The following is a 19,868-nucleotide window of genomic DNA, read 5'->3' as shown; positions in this document are numbered from 1 at the left end:
TTTTTTGGAAATTTTTCTTATTTCATATATAAATTTTGCCACTTCTGTTTGAAGAAATAGAGGGGTAGAGGGCTGGAAAAACAGCTAAATGAGTTGATTCGAATTCTGCCTTCTACATAGGCAAGCCACCTAAACCAAATTCAGTTTTCTTAATTGAAAAATTAAAATTATGATTATACCTTTAATATCATTCTTGTTATAAAACAAAAATTATATCATATATGTGTCTATATATCTAAATTTTCAAATGTTAAGGTATTATATGAATATTATAATTATAATCATAAGCTATATTATGAGTGTTTTCATTGCAATGTATATCTACTGAAATTTATTAATGATGCAATATTTTTACAAGTAAAACAGCTCTAGTTACCAATTATTAGCATTCTCTTGGGGCCCTACAAAATCACACATAGAGGACTATTTTCTCTCTATTTCTTGGCATTTTTACTTGCTATTTTTCCCGAAGTAAAAAGAGGTAAGGTATGATTGTCATGCCAGTCCAATGCCTGAAGTGATTTTCCAGTGCTTGTCAGACTCAAAACAAGGTTTCACTCAAGTGTTTTCTTTCACAGAACTCCAGAGAAAATTTAGCAAGATTAGGAGAGACACAATAAATCCATATGGAGGTTATTGGCATTTTGTTTTCTTTTACACATTCCACAAACAATACTGACATCTTCTGGTAGACTGGGAATTTGAAGTTGAAACAATTGCCTTGGAAATATTTCAGGTCCATTAATCTTTTCTGGTTATTATTCCAAACAAGACTCAACTGCCAAAAATTACTCAACATTTTCCTGTATTACCCCAACTTATCATTGACTATGTGATTTCAGAATTCCAGTGTAGTTTTTCATTGAAACTATGGTAAAATGGAAGAGACAATATAAATTATATGATAGATTCAAGAAAAAGGCAGAGCAGTCTATTAAACTATATTTTAACGCATTCTACATCATTAGTAAAACCTGAGCTTGGTTCTAAGAAATTAAGCAAGATTTCATGTAGTCATAGCAAGACCTGAGAAAGAATAAAAAACCCAAATCTACTAGAAAGATATTTAGAGCTACGAAAAATCATGCAACGAGCCCCTAAGTAACATTTTAGCTATAGGAAAATAGACTTAAGTTGAATAACAGTGGCATCCTCAAAGGGAAAATTAAATCCCAAAAAATGAAGAAGGGGGAGGAGCAATAGTTTCAGTTACTATTTGATAGTGGGGTAAAAATAGACTGAAGTTTCCAGGATTACTTTCTATGTGTGAACTTTTTCTTTTTTAGGTTTTTTTGCAAGGCAATGGGGTTAAGTGGCTTTCTCAAGGCCACACAGCTAGTAATTATTAAGTGTCTGAACCGGATTTGAACTCAGGTACTCCTGGCTCCAGGGTCAGTGCTCTATCCACTGCACCATCTAGCTGCCCCCTACATGTAAACTTCAGGATTGTTTTTTTATCACAAGTTGCCAAAGCAACATCTTTTCCAACCTCATCTTTTAGCCATCAGTGTCCAAGGCAGCACTCAGAAATTAAGGTCAAAGCATTTCCCAGCAATAGTGAAATGAAGCAACTTAGACAGTAGATTATATAGAATTGTATAATGCAAATTCATGGATATAACCAAGGATATGGAAAATGAGAGTATATAATGTGGCAAGGTGTTTTGTAAAACTTTCTTAATTCTATAGATTAATAGCTCTATTACAAAAGTTATGCAAGTTGTTATATAGCAGCTTCTATAGATTTGCATAACTCTTTATAAAATATATGGGCTATAAGAGTATGATACTTTGGAGCAACACAGAGATGTATTCCTTGAAAGGATAATACACTTACTTTTTATGCCTCTTTGAACTATTGGATCTCTTTTGTAATATGGAGGCATACTTAACTATTCAGACCTAGTGAAGTGTTTCATTAGCTGGGCCTAGAGATCTATTCTGATTAACCTGACTTTGGATTCATTGAGGAGATAAGGCAACAGGGAAGAGAACAAAGTTAAATTTTTTAAATAAATGAAGATATATATATATATATATCTATATATATATATATATATATATGTATATATATATATATATATATATATATATATAGATAGATAGATAGATAGATATATAGATATATACCAATCTGGACAGTAGAATTCAGGAATGTAAGAAAACCAAGATATCACTAATCCAATTCCCTCGTTTTTACAAATAAGGAAAATGTTGTTAATCATTCTTTCTCAGAAAGGATCATGACATCAGGAAGGTGATGCCATAATTTGAAAGTGAATTGAATTTAAGTGAGGGAAGGTTGAGCAGTCACCAGTCTCACTTTCTCCTCTGGAGCTTTATGAGTGCAGTGGCAAGATGTAGGTCTGAAACACTTTAGATGATCTCAAATGCAGTAGGAGATTTTGCTTTTCTGAAGGCCTTTCAAAGATCTCAGTTTGACTTAGGTCTCAGTTTGAAAGATCCATAAAGCTTAGGTCAAACAAGCAATAAATTGCCAAGGTAAGAGCTGAATTCCTAGTTTGTTTCTCAAAATTCAAGTCTTGGGAGCCAAGATGGTTGTGTGAACACAGGATTTCCCTGAAAGTTGTTCCCCAAAACACTCCAAAAGCCATCAAATTAAGACTCTAGACAAATTTTAGAAGGGAAGAACCCACAGAAAAACTGAGTGATATAATTTCCCAGTCCAAAACAACTTAGAAGTTCTGTGGGAAAGTTGTGTTTCACCAGGACCAGGGGATGGGGAAAAAACCGTGACCACATCGCAGCCCTGGGGATCACTAAGAACAGTTTGAAAGGGCAATAAGAGAACTCTGCTGCACCAGAGGGCGGGAGCACCAGCCTCAGAAAAGCCTTGCAGTGAGAACCAGCAGTGGGAATCGGGGAAGCCAGCCCGCAGCCCACAGACAGCAAGGGGATAAGGAGAGATTGCAGAAATATCTCTATTCTCCCTGGGGCAGGACTCTGCTGTTTGCCCACACTCAGATCCAGGTTACTATTTGGGTTTCATACTAAGATAGCCAAGCAGGGACCTTCCTCACAGCTCCAGGACAGAGGGGAGTGCCTGTGGTCATCAACATATCAAAACACAGGCAAGAGAGCATAAGACCTTGAAGGAATAATGGTACCATTGGGGTGTCCGAAAAACACCCCAAAGCCTTGGAAGTGTGATAAATTAGTCTTAGGCTGAGGGAATGAGCAAACAAAAGAAAAAGATGAATATGACCAAAGAAAATTACTTTGTTCCCATGGAAGATTCAGAAGATGACAAACTAGAAGCTTCTGTATCCAGAGCCTCTAAGAGAAATAGAAAGTGGCCTCAAGCTATGGATGAGCTCAGAAAAGAACCTTGAAAAGCAAATAAGGGAGATGGAGGAAAAATTGGAAGGAGAAATGAAAACAATGCAAATAAATCATAAAAACCAAATCAGCAGTTTGGTTAAATAAAATACAAAAAAAAAAATAAAGAAGAAAATAATGCTAAAATATGTTAAAAACCTAGTTTAGGCCAAATGGAAAAGGCAAAACAAAAGGCAAATGAGGAGAATGCCTTTAAAAACAGAATTGGCCAGCTGGTAAAGGAGATAAAAAAAATCTCTGAAGAAAATAACTCCTTCAAATGTAGAATGGAACTAAAGGAAGCTGATGACTTTGTGAGAAATCAGGAAGAAATAAAACTCTTCCCCAAAAAAAGCCAAAAATCAGAAGAAAATGTGAAATATCTCACTGGGAAAACAACCAACCTCGAAAACAGATCTAAGAGAAATGATTTTAAAATTATTTGGCTACCTGAAAGTTATGACCAGGACAAGAGCCTAGACTTCATTTTTCAAGATATAATACAGCAAAATTGCCCCGTGAGCCTAGAAACAGATGGTAAAATAGAAATCAAGGGAATTCACGGTCACCTCCTAAAGAGATCCCAAAAGAAAAACTTCCAGGAATATTATAGCCAAATTCCCAAACTCCCAAGTCAAAGAGAATTACTAAAAGCTGCCAGAAACAAACAATTCAACCACCATGGCTCTATAGCCAGGATTACAGAGGATCTGGCAGCATCTACATTAAGGGCTTGTAGGGATTGGAATATGATATTCCAGAAGGCAAAAGATTTTGGTTTACAACCGAGAATCAACTACCCAGAAAAACTGAACATCTTCTTTCACGGGGAAAAGATGGATTTTCAATGAAGTAAGGGACTTTCAGACTTTCCTATTGAAACAACCAGAGCTGAACAGAAAGCTTTATCTTCAAGTACAAGACCCTCGTGAACCAAAGAGGGGGTGGACAAGAAGGACTAACTATGAGGAACTTAATGATATTGAACTGTTTGTATTCCTGCATAGGAAGAAGATATTGATAACTCATATGAACTTTCTCATTTATAAAGGCTTGTTAGAAGGAGAAAATATAGACAGGGCACAGGAAGGAGCAGAATATAATGGTAAAATATAGTAAAAAGATGGAGTCATTGGATGATAAATTGAAGTACTGGGAGGAAGAGAAAGGAGAGGAAGGAAGAGCTAAGAATGGGGGAAGGCAAGGGGGAATGAGTGAGCCCTCATTCTCATCAAAAATGACTCAGAGAGGAAATAACATACACACTTAATAGGGTATAGAAATTTATTTTACCCTAGAGAAAAATGAGAAGAGAGGGATGGGATAAGGGGAATAGGGGAAGGGAAGGAGGGAATAGGTGAAAGAAGAGAGGGAAGATTGTGGGAGAGGGTACTCAGATACAACACACTTTTGGACAGGGCGAGGATGAAAGGAGAGAGGGAGAATAGAATAAATGAGAGTGGGGAGATATAGAGTGGAGGTAAATGCAATTAATAATAGCAACTGTGGGAGAAATATTGTGTTGGACTTATGATAAAGAAGAAACCTCAACCCAGAGACAGAGATATCGTAATCTGAACACAGACTGAAGTATATTTTTTTCTCTCTCTCACTATTCTCAAGGTTTCTCATCTTCTGGGGAGGGGGAGCTATGTTTATTCTTATAACAAGATTATTGTAATAATATGAAATTTTTTTTTAAAAAGTTAAAAAAAAAATTCAACTCTTTTAATCTTTAATTTGGCTACTATTCAAGTAGACTGAACAATAATAGCTGCATGAAAAATCATTAATAATTGAAGAAATCAAATTAAAGTATAAAATTCCACCTCAAACCTATCAGATTGTCAAAATTGAGAAACAAAAGACAAATATATACTTGGGAGGGACTTTGGGAAAACAGGTATACTAATATAATAGTGTTAGATATGTGAATGGATTCAACTGTTATAGATAGCCATTTGGAATGATATTCAAAGCATCAGCAAACTCCTCATACCATTTGACCCATCACTAAATCAATATCCCAAGTGATTAAAGAGGAAAAGTATTCCTATGTACAGAAACATTTATAGCTATTTTTAGTGACAAAGAATTGAAAACAATGGGGATACACATAATTTGAGAAATAACTGAACAAATAATGGTATATAAATATAATCACATACTACTTTGCAGAAAGAAAGATAGAGAGAACATTTTCAGAGAAACCTAGAAAGACTGGATGAATTAATGCAGAGTGAAGTAAGAAGAACCAGAAGAAGAATTTATACAATAACAACATTGTAAGGTCAAACAATTTTGAAAGCCTTAAGAACTCTTTTCTATACAATGGCCAATGACAATTAAGAAAGATTCATGATGAAATCTACTGCTTGACTCCTAACAGAAAAATGACAATGCAGGTTGCAAATTAAAATATTTGATTTTTTACATGTCCAATGTTGAAATTTCTTTTGTCTATACAAGGAATTTTTTTTTTAATTTTATAATGGGAGTTGGGAGGGAGAGAGAAAAAAATAGATTTTTAGTCATTGAAAAAATATATTAAGAAAACAAAAATAAACAAGAGTAAAAGCCATCAATATCAGTTTGTTTAAAAATGGCTACTCCAATATACAGAAAATATTTGCCCAACCAACTAAAAGTAACAATAATCTTCTCAGAATTTTTCTTAACATAGCTGAGGAAAGTGTTATTTTATTACCACCATCATTGTCATCATCACAATTGAAATTTCTATAGTACTTGAAAGGTCATAAAGTTATATATATATACATATATATGTGTGTGTGTATATGTACATATATACATATAGATATAGATATAGATATATATAAAACAAAAGATCATTTGTTTTCTCATAACAACACTATAATGGAGGTATAATGTCAACTCTTCATAGAAGCTAAATTGATCAATTAGATCATCATTGTGTGACTTTGGGAAAACCAAAGCATCTCAGCTTTATTTTTTTTATTTTTTTTTATCTATTTAAGGTAATTGGTTTTTTTTTAAGTGACTTGCCCAAGGTTACACAATTAGGCAACTATTAAGTGTCTGAGGCAACATTTGAACTCAGGTACTCCTGACTCCAAGGTCAGTGCTCTAGCCACTGCACCACCTAGCCACCCCCAGCATCTCAGCTTTCTAGACATATTGGACCATAAAGGTCACCAAAATCAACCTACTCATTTTACAGATGGGGAAACTGAGGCACAGTGTAGTTACTTGATTGTTCCAGGATCACATAGCTGGTAAGTATCTGAGGTGAAATTTAAACTCAAGTACAGTATCTGCTATATTTTTCCTACTTCATATATGACTTTTCTGAACCTCAATTTCTTGACAAAATTTAGTCTTCTTTTATTCTTTTGCATAGTGCAGTGCATAGCATATAATAGGCTTATATATGAGCATTATCTAATTGATTGGTTAAATAATTGTTGTTATAATACCTATTGTATCAAATCTGATATCAGACACTTGATAATTACCTAGCCGTGTGGCCTTGGGCAAGCCACTTAACCCCATTGCCTTGAAAAAATATAAATAATAATAATAATAATACCTATTGTAGCTCATTTTTAATTATTAAAATTATATGAGATTAGGAATCTAAGAAATATTATATAGTAAACAAAAGCATATACTTTTCATTCAATTGCTTAAATCATTCAGTTTTTATCAAGAGGAAAATATAACTAAGGATGAAATCTGGGATTTAAAAAGACCAGAGAAGCAATGTATATTATAAGATTGTACTGATATGATTTATTTAATCATCTACATCAGCCAGTATCTCTTCTGGTCATGACAGCTCCTCACTAATCTGGTTTCATCCATTGAAATGAACAGTAATAAAGAACAGATCATGATTATTTTGTATTTGGTGAAGTAGATTAAAGAACAGAGTTCACAATTCTTTATTGTATTTTGAAGCTATGTCATTTATATTGCCTAAAACAGCAAGTAAATTTGTACCAGCAGAAATGTTTTGAATAATGCTTATCAGTTATTAATATAGCACACTATTAACATAAAGGATATTTTGCTGAAATACTTTTGTGAATCCAGAAGAACTCTTAAAAGCAGAAAAAAACATAAGAAATGATTAAGAATAGAGATTAAGAACTGATTAATTGCCTTCTTTAATCGATAAGAGCTTATTCTTCCAGTTGTTGTTTTTAGGAAACTCAGAAGACTCATCCAATTTTCACAAATATTCTGGGACAGAAGAAAAAAACAGATAGAATTTATAAACCCATTGAAAAAAATAGAAAAATAGAAACTAAAGCTAAATGTTCAATATAATGAAAAATCAGTAAACCAGAAAACCACTTTGGTCTGTACATTTACCACATTGAAATAAGCATCATTGGTCTTAACTTGATACAAGGTAAATTATACTTATATTCACAGATAGTCTGGTGAACCAAAATGTGGAATTTTTTTTTTATTTTTAGACAGTAAAAAATAAATTATATGATTTGTATTAGAAATTTCAATTCACAATAATCAACCCTTTTGTATTTTGTAAGATTAAATAATGGTACTGATTCATCATCCATAATGTTAAGAGTAAAAGTTTTCACTCTGAAAAACTCTGTAAATGGCTAACAAAATTCAGGATACTATCTCTACTGTGGACAGAACAACTCTTAGGTGAAAATGATGGAACCATATGGAGAACAAGCTGAAGCAAAGGCCTTTATGGCATCATATTCTGCCTAAAAATAACCAAAAAAAAATCACACTTTCAAATTGCCAAAATTACATCACCAGATAATACAAATATCATTTGGCATCACAAATTGCATTAAAGCATAACTGATATTCATTAAATGCACAGAATATTGTGCCCAAAAGATTTAGACTTTTAGAAGTAGATAATTTTAAAATGTTACTTTTGGGTTACATCTACACAATAAAAACAATCAAGCAGTGAAAATAATCCAGTGAAAATAACTATTAAGCCAGTTGGTTGACTTTGAATAAACAAAGCAGCCAGTTGATTTTTACTTTTCAATTGGATTTTTGGCACCATCATATAGACACAATTATTCTGTTCTCCTTTGGTGTAGGAAATCACTAAAAGATGAGTCCTGAAAACTGAATCCAACTTCAAATCATTCAACAAACATTCACTGAAGACTGCCTACATCCATGGTGCTGTGCTAAGTATTGAACAGAATGAGAATTCCAAATGCTATCCTGACTGCTAACCCTATATTTTCCAGGAAGGACAATTTAGCTAGTTGATATTTATAAAGGGATTAAAACTGTTTTACATACATACATACATACATTATCTCATTAAGTAAGGAAGTAAGGTCCTATAAGTATTATTATCCCCATTCTACAGATAAGGAAAACAAAACTCAAGAGAAGCTAAGCAATTTGTCCATAGTAGTCAAGTGTCAATAAGGATTCAAATCTGGGTCCTTATAAATCCAAGTCCAACAGTTATTACAATCTGGTCCTTGTCTATCTTTGTAAACATTTTCCTTCTTCCCTTTCATGCACTCCAGAAATCCAGCCAAACTGGTCTACCAGCCCTTTATCATACGCATTCTTGGACAAAGCATTCAACTTTTCTGTAGTTCAATTTATGTATCCATAAAATTAAAGGAGATTGAACTAAATGATCTGTTAGGTCCCTGTCAGTCATATATCTATGATCCTATGAACACTCCACTAATTGTCACTAGCCTTTGCACAGGTGATTTTCCTGAAATCCATTCCCTCCTCAGTCATCCCTCTTACATTCTATACATTTTTCTAAAGATTAACTTATATTCTGCCTCTTACATAGGGTTTATCCTGCTCCCCATGCTACTAGTATCCTCCCCTCCCTGAAATTATTTTGAAATTACTTCAAGTTTTAGTTGAACTGTGTCCAATTTATAAAATGTAATAATCTGAATTTTTTTAAAGTTATACAAAATAATCTGGTGACAAATGATATAAGCCCATTTTAATGGAGGAAACATTACAGAATTTCCCTGTGATAACCCAAGAATTTATTTTTTACAGCTCATATGTATATTTTATAGTCAGGGAACAAGGAGGTTTCTCTATCAATTTCTAAAATTTTCTTCACAAGTAAACTGACAAAAAAAGAGAAAAGAAAAATAATTTCATCCTGAAATAATACCTTAATTTTTCTAAAAGAATGACTTTATGTTAATATTTTTGTGATATAGTTAAACAAACTGTAGCAAATGAATGTGAAGGAACTCTATTGTTCTATAAGAAATCATGAAGGATAGGACTTCAGAATAATGTGGAAAGACTTGCTTGAAATGGTGTTGAATAAAGAGAGCAGAACAGCAACATAACTTCTTCACTTCAACAGTACAATAATCAAAGATTATTTTTAAAAACTTGGGATGGAAAATATGGAGTTAAAATACAGACTAAAGATTATTATCTTCAACTTATGAAAGTTGTCATAAACTTATTTTTCCTAATCATTTATGATTTGATTTGATTCTTCTTTGGGGGGGGGGGGAGAAGGAAGGGAGAAAAATGTAAAACTCAAAATCTTGCAAAACATGATCATTGAGACATCCAGCCAAGATGGTGGAGAGAAGACAGGCACAGTTCTAAAGTCTCCTGATATCTTCCCCATCTATTACATGAAACAAACCTCTTAAAAGACAAAAGACCCACAAAACACAGAAAGAAAAGCCAGGAGAAAGAACATCTACCTCGGGATTTGTCTCTGGCAGCAGCTTTGGCCAAGTACCAACGGGTGAGTCTGGGCTCAGAGGGAGGATCAGCCCCGGATCAGCCAGATTAACAGCTGAATTGGAATTGGGAGTCTGAGGGCTGGAGAGCCAGACATGCTGGATCAGCAGTGGTGCTAGACAGCAGGGCCTTGAGGCAGCTGGGGAGCAGTAGGGGTGGTGTTGGTGCTGTCCCCTAGGAGCTTGTGGACAGGGCTGGGGGGAGAGCTCTAGAGCAAGAGAGATGCAGACACCATCCCTGGGCTCCTTTGGTCTGAGTCCCATTACAACTCAGACTTCTTACCTGACAAACAAATGCAAACTAATTCTGCCTCAGGCCAAGGTGTGTGAGCAGAAGAACCAGCCCAGCTGAGGAAGGACCTCAGGCCAGGGTAAAGAGCACCATTAATTGAAGGTAAAAGAATTCAATAGCTCCAACTCCTCCATTCAAGCAAAGAGAGAAGGCCTCAAGCAAGGTCACAGACACTCCAGAGAAAGCAGCCAGCACCTCCTACTGGCCAGCCAGGGGAACTGCACTCAGTGAGTAAAGCCTTTAGCACTCCCAAGCCCTGGTGAACTAGCCCTCCCACAACTCAGGTCTTAGAAAAATCAAGAAGGGTCAGCGGAAAGGTGGATCCATAGAAAAATTCTTGGAAGGGAAAGACCCTAACTCAGAGAGACCTGGAACCTCTGAGGAGAATACAATCTGGTCTTCAGCACAGAAGGACTTCCTTGAAGAAATAAGGAAGAAGCTTAAAAATTTGGAGGGGACAATTAATACCTTGCAACAAGAAAACAAAACCTTAGAAAGTACAATTGGACAAATACAAAAGGAGAATAAATCTCTCAAATCCTCAACTGCACAAATATAAAATGAGAACAATTCTCTCAGATCTTCAAATGGGCAAATGGAAAAAGAAATTCTCTCAAAACCTCGATTGGTCAAATGAAAAGCTCTTTCAAAAGTAGAATTGACAAATTGGAAAAGGAATTGCAAAAGCTTAATGAAGAAAACTCCTCCCCCAAAAAAAGAATGGAGAATACAGAAAATAATGACTCCATGACACAGCAACAGTCAGTTAAACAAAATCAAAAAATAGAAAAAATAGAAGCAAATGTAAAATACCTCATCAACAAAACCACTAACCTCAAGAATAGATCGAGGAGGGGCAACCTGAAAATTATAGGACTTCCTGAAAACATTGAAGAGAAAAAAAAAGCCTGGACTTAATACTACAGGATCTAATGAGGGAAAACTGCCCTGATATCATGGAATCGGAGGGCAAAGTAGTTACTGAAAGAGTACATCAATCCCCACCAAAAAAAGATCCTAAAATGAAAACACCAAGGAACATTGTGCTCAAATTCCAGAACTATAAGATAAAAGGGAAAATCCTGCAAACAGCCAGAAAGAAACAATTTAAATGTCAAGGAGACACAGTAAGGATCAAGCAGGACCTGGCTGCATCAACATTAAGGGATCCAAGGGCCTGGAATGAGATATTTTGAAGAGCAAGGGAGCTTGGAATGCAGCCAAGGATCTACTTTCCCGCAAAGCTGAGCCTTCTCTTCCAGGGAAAAAGATGGACATTTAATGAAATGGAAGAATTCCAAAAATTTCTGATGAAAAGACCAGAGCTAAACAGAAAATTTGGACATCAAACAAGAGGTTCAAGAAACACACAAAAGGGTTTAAAAAAGGGGGGGGGTGGTAAAATGGAAAAAAAAATGCAATCCAGTAAGTTGAAACTGGCTATATCCCAGGATGGGGAGAAAAAAAGACTCTCATAAATCTTGAGAATTATAACTCTAAGACAGAGAATATACCTAGCCAGAAATGATTGACATTCATGACCTATCCATGAGATTGCTATCTAAAGAAATGTAACTGGCTTTAACCCCACTTGGGAGAAAGACCCTAATAATTCTCAGGAATTTTGACTCTATTCAATAGAATATACTGAACTAGAAGGGACAGACACTCAGAATTTTCTATGATGTAGATGGAATGATCTAAAAAAATACTACCTCCTTAAAAGGGGTGACAGGAAAGAGAAAGGAGGAAGGAGAGGACTGAATGGGGTAAATCTCATTACACTAAGAGGAACAAAAAATGTATGGTAATAGAGGGGAAGAAGGGAGCAGATGAGAAACACCTGAATCTTTCTCTCATCAGACTTGGCTTAAAATCAACCTACACATACTCAGTTAACTTATAAAACATCTAACCTTTCAAGTATTAAAAGGGGAAAAGGGGAGGGGGGAATGGAGAAAGGGAAGGGGAGTGGGGGGAAAAGGGGGAAATAACAAAAGGAAGGGAAGGGAAAAGGGGAAAATGGAAAGGAAAGGGAGGGTGTGGCATAAGAGGGCAAACACACTGAAGGGGGTGTTATTCAGAAACAAAATACTGGGGAATATGGAGAAAGTGGGGAGAAAGGGGGAAAATACTAATGGAGGGAAGATAGCGTGGTGGGCAATAAATAATTAGTAATCATAACCTTCAATGTGAATGGGATGAACTCTCCCTTAAAATGTAAACAAATAGCAGAGTGGATTAAAAACCAGAATCCTACAATATGCTGCTTACAAGAAACTCATTTGAAGCAGAAAGGTAACATATAGAGTAAAGGTAAAAGGTTGGAGCAAAATATATTTTGCTTCAGCTGAAGTAAAAAAAGCAGGGGTAGCAATCCTTATCTCAGACAAAGCAGCAGCAAAAATAGATAGCGTTAAAAGAGATAAGGAAGGAAACTTTATTCTCCTAAAACATACCACAGACAATAAAGTCATTTCAATATTGAATATATATGCACCCAGTGGGACAGCACCCAAATTCTTAGAGGAGAAGCTGAAAGAACTACAGGAAGACATAGACAGCAAAACTCCACTAGTGGGAGACCTTAACTTCCCACTATCAGATCAAGATAAATCGAATCATAAAATAAACAAGAAAGAAGTTAAGGAGGTAAATAGATTGTTAGAAAAATTAGATATGGTAGACTTATGGAGGGAACTGAATGGGGATAGAAAGGAATATACCTTTTTCCTCTGAAGTACATAGAACTTATATAAAAATCGACTATGTACTAGGACATAAAAACCTAATGATCAACTGCAGAAAGGCAGAAATAGTGAATACATGTTTCTCAGATCACAGTGCAATAAAAGTCATATGAAATACTGGGCCAAAGAGATATAGACCCGGAACAAATTGGAAACTGAATAACCTCATTTTAAAAAAATGAGTGGACCAAAAAACAAATTATAGAAAAAAAATTAACCATTTTATTCTAGATAATGATAATAATGAAACAACATACCAAAACCTATGGGATTCATTCAAAGCAACTCTCAGGGGATATATTATAGCTTTAAATGCTTATATGAATAAATTGGAGAAAGAGGAAATCAATGAACTAAACATGCAGATAAAAAAATTAGAGAAAGAACAAATCAAAAATCCTCAATTAAATGCTAAATTAGAAATTCTAAAAATTAAAGGAGAAATTAATAAAATCGAAAGCAAGAAAACTATTGAATTAATAAATAAAACCAAAAGATGGTATTATGAAAAAAACAATAAAATTGATAAACCTCTGGTCAATTTGATTTAAAAAAAAGAAAGAAGAAAACCAAATTGCTAGTATCATAAATTAAAAAGTGAACTCACCACCAATAAGGAGGAAATTAAAGTAAAACTTCAAAATTATTTTGCCCAACTCTATGCCAATAAATTTGATAATCTAAGTGAAATGGATGAATATTTACAAAAATATAAGTTGCCCAGGTTAAATGAAGAAGAGATTAAATACCTAAACAACCCTATCTCAGAAAAAGAAATTCAACAAGCCATTATTGAACTCCCTAAAAACAAATCTCCAGGGCCTGATAGATTCACAAGTGAATTCTACCAAACATTTAAGGAACAATTTGTTCCAATTCTATATAAAATCTTTGGAAAAAAAGGGAAAGATTGAACTCTGCCTAACTCTTTCTGTGAAACCAATATGGTGCTGTTGCCTAAACAAGAAAGAGTTAAAACAAAGAAAGAAAATTACAGACCTATTTCTTTGATGAATATAGTTACAAAAATCCTAAGTAAAATCTTAGCAAAATGATTACAACAAGTTATCACTAGGATAATACATTATGATCAAGTAGGATTTATTCCAGGAATGCAGGGTAGTTCAATATTAGGAAAACTGTTAGTATACTCAATTATATCAACAAAAAACCTATCAGAAATCATATGATCATATCAATAGATGCAGAAAAAGCTTTTGACAAAATACAGCATCCATTCCTATTAAAAACACTAGAGAGTGTAGGAATAAATTGACTGTTCCTTAAAATAATTAGCAGTATCTATCTGAAACCATTAACAAGCATTATATTCAATGGGGAGAGGCATTCTCAATAAGATCAGAGGTGAAACAAGGGTGCCTATTATCACCACTACTATTCAATATTGTATTAGAAATATTAGCATCAGCAATTAGAGAAGAAAAAGAAATTGAAGGAATTAGAATTTGGAAGGAAGAGACAAAACTCTCATTCTTTGCAGATGACATGATGGTCTACCTAGAGAATCCCAAGAAATCATCCAAAAAACTACTGGAAACAATTAGCAATTTTAGCAAAGTTGCAGGTTATAAAATAAACCTTCATAAATCCACAACTTTTCTATATATGTCTAGCAAGAAAGAGCAGGAAGAGCTAGAAAGAGAAATCTCATTCAAAGTAACCTCAGACAATATAAAATACTTGGGAGTCTATTTGCCAAGACAGACTCAGAATCTTTTTTGAAAACAATTATAAACACTTCTCACACAAATTAAATCAGATTTAAATAACTGGGCAAATATCAACTGCTCATGGATAGGTAGAGCTAATATAATAAAAATGACAATTCTACCAAAACTAAACTATGTGTTTAGTGCCCTACCAATCAAAATTCCAAAAAATTACTTTAATGAGTTAGAAAAAATTGTGAGTAAATTCATATGGAGAAATAAAACGTCAAGAATTGCCAGGAGCTTAATGAAAAAAAAAGTGCAAAAGAAGGTGGCTTAGCCCTACCTGATCTAAAATTGGAAGAAACTTAGATTAGACCAACACCTCATACCCTTTACCAAGATAAGATCCAAATGGTTACAGGACTTAGACATAAAAAACAATACTATAAGCAAATTGGAAGATCAAGGACTAGTTTACCTGTCAGATCTATGGAAAGGGGAACAGTTTATGACTAAGGAAGAGTTGGAGAACATCACCAAAAACCAATTAGATGATTTCGATTACATTAAATTAAAAAGCTTTTGCACAGATAAAACCAATGTAACCAAGATCAAAAGAAATGTAGTAAATTGGGAAACAATCTTTACAACTAATGATTCTGACAAAGAACTCATTTCTTAAATATACAGAGAACTGAGTCATTTTTTTAGTTTTTATTTTTTTTTAATTTTTTTTATTAAAGATATTATTTGAGTTTTACAATTTTCTCCCAGTCTTGCTTCCCTCCCCCCACCCCCACCCCACAGATAGCACTCCGTCAGTCTTTACTTTGTTTCCATGTTGTATCATGCTCCAAATTGAGTGTGATGAGAGAGAAATCATATCCTTAAAGAGAACAGAATTCTCAGAGGTAACCAGAACAGACAATAAGATATCTGGTGTTTTTTTTTCCAAATTAAAGGGAATAGTCCTTGTACTTTGTTCAAACTCCACAGCTCCTTATCTGGATACAGATGGTACTCTCCTTTGCAGACAGCCCAAAATTGTTCCCAATTGCTGCACTGATGGAATGAGCAAGTCCTTCAAGGTCGAACAACACTCCCATGTTGCTGTTAGGGTGTACAGTGTTTTTCTGGTTCTGCTCATCTCACTCAGCATCAGTTCATGCAAATCCCTCCAGGTTTCCCTGAAATCCCGTCCCTCCTGGTTTCTAATAGAACAATAGTGTCCCATGACATACATGTACCACAGTTTGCTAAGCCATTCCGCAATTGAAGGACTGAGTCATATTTTTAAAACAAAAAGCCATTCCCCAATTGACAAATGGTCAAAGGATATGCAAAGGCAATTTACAGATGGGGAGATCAAAGCAATCATAGCCATATGAAAAAATGCTCTAAATCATTAATTATTAGAGAAATGCAAATTAAAGCTTCTCTGAGGTACCACCTCACACCTATCAGATTGGCCATATGACCAGGAAGGATAATGATCATTGTTGGAAGGGTTGTGGGAAATCTGGGACACTATTACACTGTTGGTGGAGCTGTGAACTCATCCAACCCCTCTGGAGGGCTATTTGGAATTATGCCCAAAGAGAAACAAAAATGTGCATACCCTTTGACCCAGCAATAGCACTACTGAGTCTATACCCTAAAGAGATTATGAAAAAGGGTAAAAGCATTACTTGAACAAAAATATTTATAGCAGCCCTGTTTGTGGTGTCAAAGAATTGGCAAGTAAATGTCCTTCAATTGGGGAATGGCTTAGCAAACTGTGGTACATGTATGTCATGGGACACTATTGTTCTATTAGAAACCAGGAGGGACGGGATTTCAGGGAAGCCTGGAGGGATTTGCATGAACTGATGCTGAGTGAGATGAGCAGAACCAGAAAAACACTGTACACCCTAACAGCAACATGGGAGTGATGTTCGACCTTGAAGGACTTGCTCATTCCATCATTTCGGGAACAATTTGGGGCTGTCTGCAAAGGAGAGTGCCATCTGTATCCAGATAAGGAGTTGTGGAGTTTAAATAAAGTTCAAGGACTATTGCCTTTAATTTAGGAAAAAACTGATATCTTATTGTCTGATCTGATCTTGTTACCTCTTAGACTTCTCTTCTTTAAGGATATGATTTCTCTCTCATCACACCCAACTTGGATCAAGGTATAACATGGAAATAAAGTAAAGACCGACAGAGTGTTTTCCATGGGGGGTAGGGGAGGGAAGCAAGATTGGGGGGGAAATTGTAAAACTCAAATAATATCTTTAATAAAAATTAATTGTAAAATATGATCATTGAAACTATCTTGCATGTGGTTGGAAAAAATAAATAAATAAAATATTGTAAAAAAACAACCTCTGCTGTAGATGTTTAAAAATATACCTTATATTGAACCATTGTCAGCCTCCCTACAGTTTCCACCTAGTTCTATTTTTTGAGCATAAATAAAGCTAGCTTAATCCCTTTTCCACATTATAGACTTTCCAATTTACTATTTCAACTGATTTGTATGTGATCTGATTTCTAGACTATTCTTCATTTTCATTACCCTTCTCTGGAAGTTCTCTATCAGTGACCCTCCTGAAGTCCAGGACCAGGTTCTAAATATTGTCTGTCCATTACAGAATACACACAGTAGGATTTTTATCTAGCTTGATTTGAACACCTTGTTTCTGTTAATAGAAGTTATTATATTAATTTTTTAAGAAGACACAGTAAATAGTTGGTTCATGTAAGAATATGATCAACATTATGAGGTAAAGAAACATTAGACTGCCTCAAGTACATAGCTTAGTGTCTCCAGAACTTAGCACATGACTGGTACATTGACTGACTAAAAGCATTTTTATAAAGGATGTAATGTTTTGCAAGCATTATATTGTAGTGGAAATGATGTTAGATTCAGTTCCTAGAAAAAGCCTGAGTTTCAATCCTGCCTCTGAAATTTATTACTGTTATGACCAGGGATGAATCACTTACTCTCTTGTAGTCTTAGTTTCCTATCTGTAATCTAAAAAGGGGAAAATAAATAAGGGTAACTGGCTAACTTCCTCAAGGTTTGGATAAGATACTATAAATGAAGTTTTTGGTAATATTCAAAGAGTTTAATTGATCTCAGTTATATTGGTCTCATAAAGTTAGGTCAATGTGTCATTTCACTAGTGTTCATACTTCCTCCACCAATGCAAATTAAGCATGCCCCATAGACTCATGAATTGCTGCATACAGAAAATTTATTGCTTGACAGCCAACCTTCTGTTGATAAACCTCTCTGAACTTAATCAGTTTTGTTCTTAAAAAAAAACAAGTGTCAGTAGCAGAATTTTAGGTACAAGAGTGATCTGCTCCTACTTGTGCAACACCCTAATTAGGCATCACAGTAAAATTTTGATGAAGAATTAAGCAAAATAGCAATTAATATGAAGAAATAGGGAAAAATAGGGAAAAATTACAAAACCTAATGGGAAATTTTTCATTAATTTTGTTTTAAAATTCTATCATCTTTATTTTACACTTCAGCAATTGAGATAAAAAGTTGAAAAGACTTACTCAAGTTCATATAGTTAGTTAATGATGGAAATTGTAGTGATCTACAGATCTCCTGATGTTCTTTCTGCTATACTTATAGTTCCAACCCTCTTCAAGTGTGAAAGTCCTCTCACATAAAAAGAGTTATATAGTGATAGTTAGGTGATGCAGTAGATAGAGCACTGGCCATGGAGTCAGAAGGACCTGAGTTCAAATGTGACCTCAGACACAATAATTACCTAGCTATGTGACCTTGGGCAAGTCATCTAAACCCATTTCCTTGCAAAAAACAAAGTAATACAATTAGTATTTGCTGATTGAAAAAATAAATGTTGATTTAAAAAAAACTAAATTCCATAAAACTTTTAATTGAATTTTAATTTTATTAATGACCACAGTACCATCCTATATTTGAAAAATTGTCATAAAGATGTGTAAGATATCTATACCATCTATACATAAACATATTAATATTGCTCCACTGCCTATAGCATCTTGAAACATGATGTTCCCTAGGATTTATCTTCAGCATAATAAATATTTTGAACCTGTTTAGTGGTGGGAGTTCCCCATGGGAACAGTCATTTCTTGAAGGCATCCCACCAAGGCACACATTCATGCTTTGCTCCATTTAGTCTGCAGGTTACCCTATAGCCCTCTGTAACCCTCTCCTCACTATTGCAGTTGCCATCTATGATTTATCTTCCCTTATTAGAATATAAGCTTCTGGAAAATCAGGATCACCTTTTTTTTTTGTAAAACTTATATAACTTGCATTTATTACAATGCAGCAAGGTGATACAGTAGATATAATGCTGGGTCTGAAGTCAAGAAACCTTCTCTTTCTGAGTTCAAATTTGACCAGATAAGTTACTAGCTGTGTCACCCTGGGCAAGTCACCTAATACTGTCTGCCATGCAATTATGAGAGAGGGGATTTAAACTTAGATCTTGTTGATGTCAAGATAGCACTTAATCTGACATAGTATCCTGTCTCTGATTAAAGAATTTAAGAAACTAAAATTTAATATTTGAAGACATTTAACTTTTCCTGGGCATTTTATTTCTATTTTGAGACTAATATTGTCCTTTTAATATTTCCCAATAAATTGACTATAGTCAATGTGTAGGAATTCGAAGTCATGGATAAAAGATGAACAGAATGAAAAGGTGTAGATGGGTTGGATTTTGCATTGTAGAAGAATGCTCACACTGATGAAGTCAAAGATCCAAAAAATATTGTAGTGATGTCCTTTAAAAAAATATTCTTTTAAGTCTGTACCATAAATTAGGCATTGACATTTCTCCCTGAAATTGAGACCATTAAATGAGACAAGCTAAATCTGTAAATAACTTCTCTTTCTCTTAAATATGTAATTCTTAGTATTTTCCAAGGAATATTAAATATGGTATAATTTGAAACCTAATATTAAATATATTTTTGTATATTTACTTCTGACAGCAGGAATTAATTTGAAGATTTATCCTGAAAGGCATTTTCAAATGTTTTTCTTATTTGCACAATG

General features: G+C 34.5%; 1 long non-coding RNA gene across 1 annotated transcript in view; it reads left to right on the top strand.

The window, feature by feature from the left end:
• Positions 1-19,868, top strand: part of LOC141522742 (uncharacterized) — a 119,889-nt gene that overhangs the window by 64,815 nt on the left and 35,206 nt on the right. The window lies entirely within an intron of this gene.

Source organism: Macrotis lagotis, chromosome 1 (genome assembly GCF_037893015.1).
Source record: "Macrotis lagotis isolate mMagLag1 chromosome 1, bilby.v1.9.chrom.fasta, whole genome shotgun sequence".
Taxonomy (NCBI): Eukaryota; Metazoa; Chordata; class Mammalia; order Peramelemorphia; family Peramelidae; genus Macrotis; species Macrotis lagotis.
Note: the sequence above shows the minus strand (reverse complement) of the source record. Positions and strands in the feature narration are given on the sequence as shown.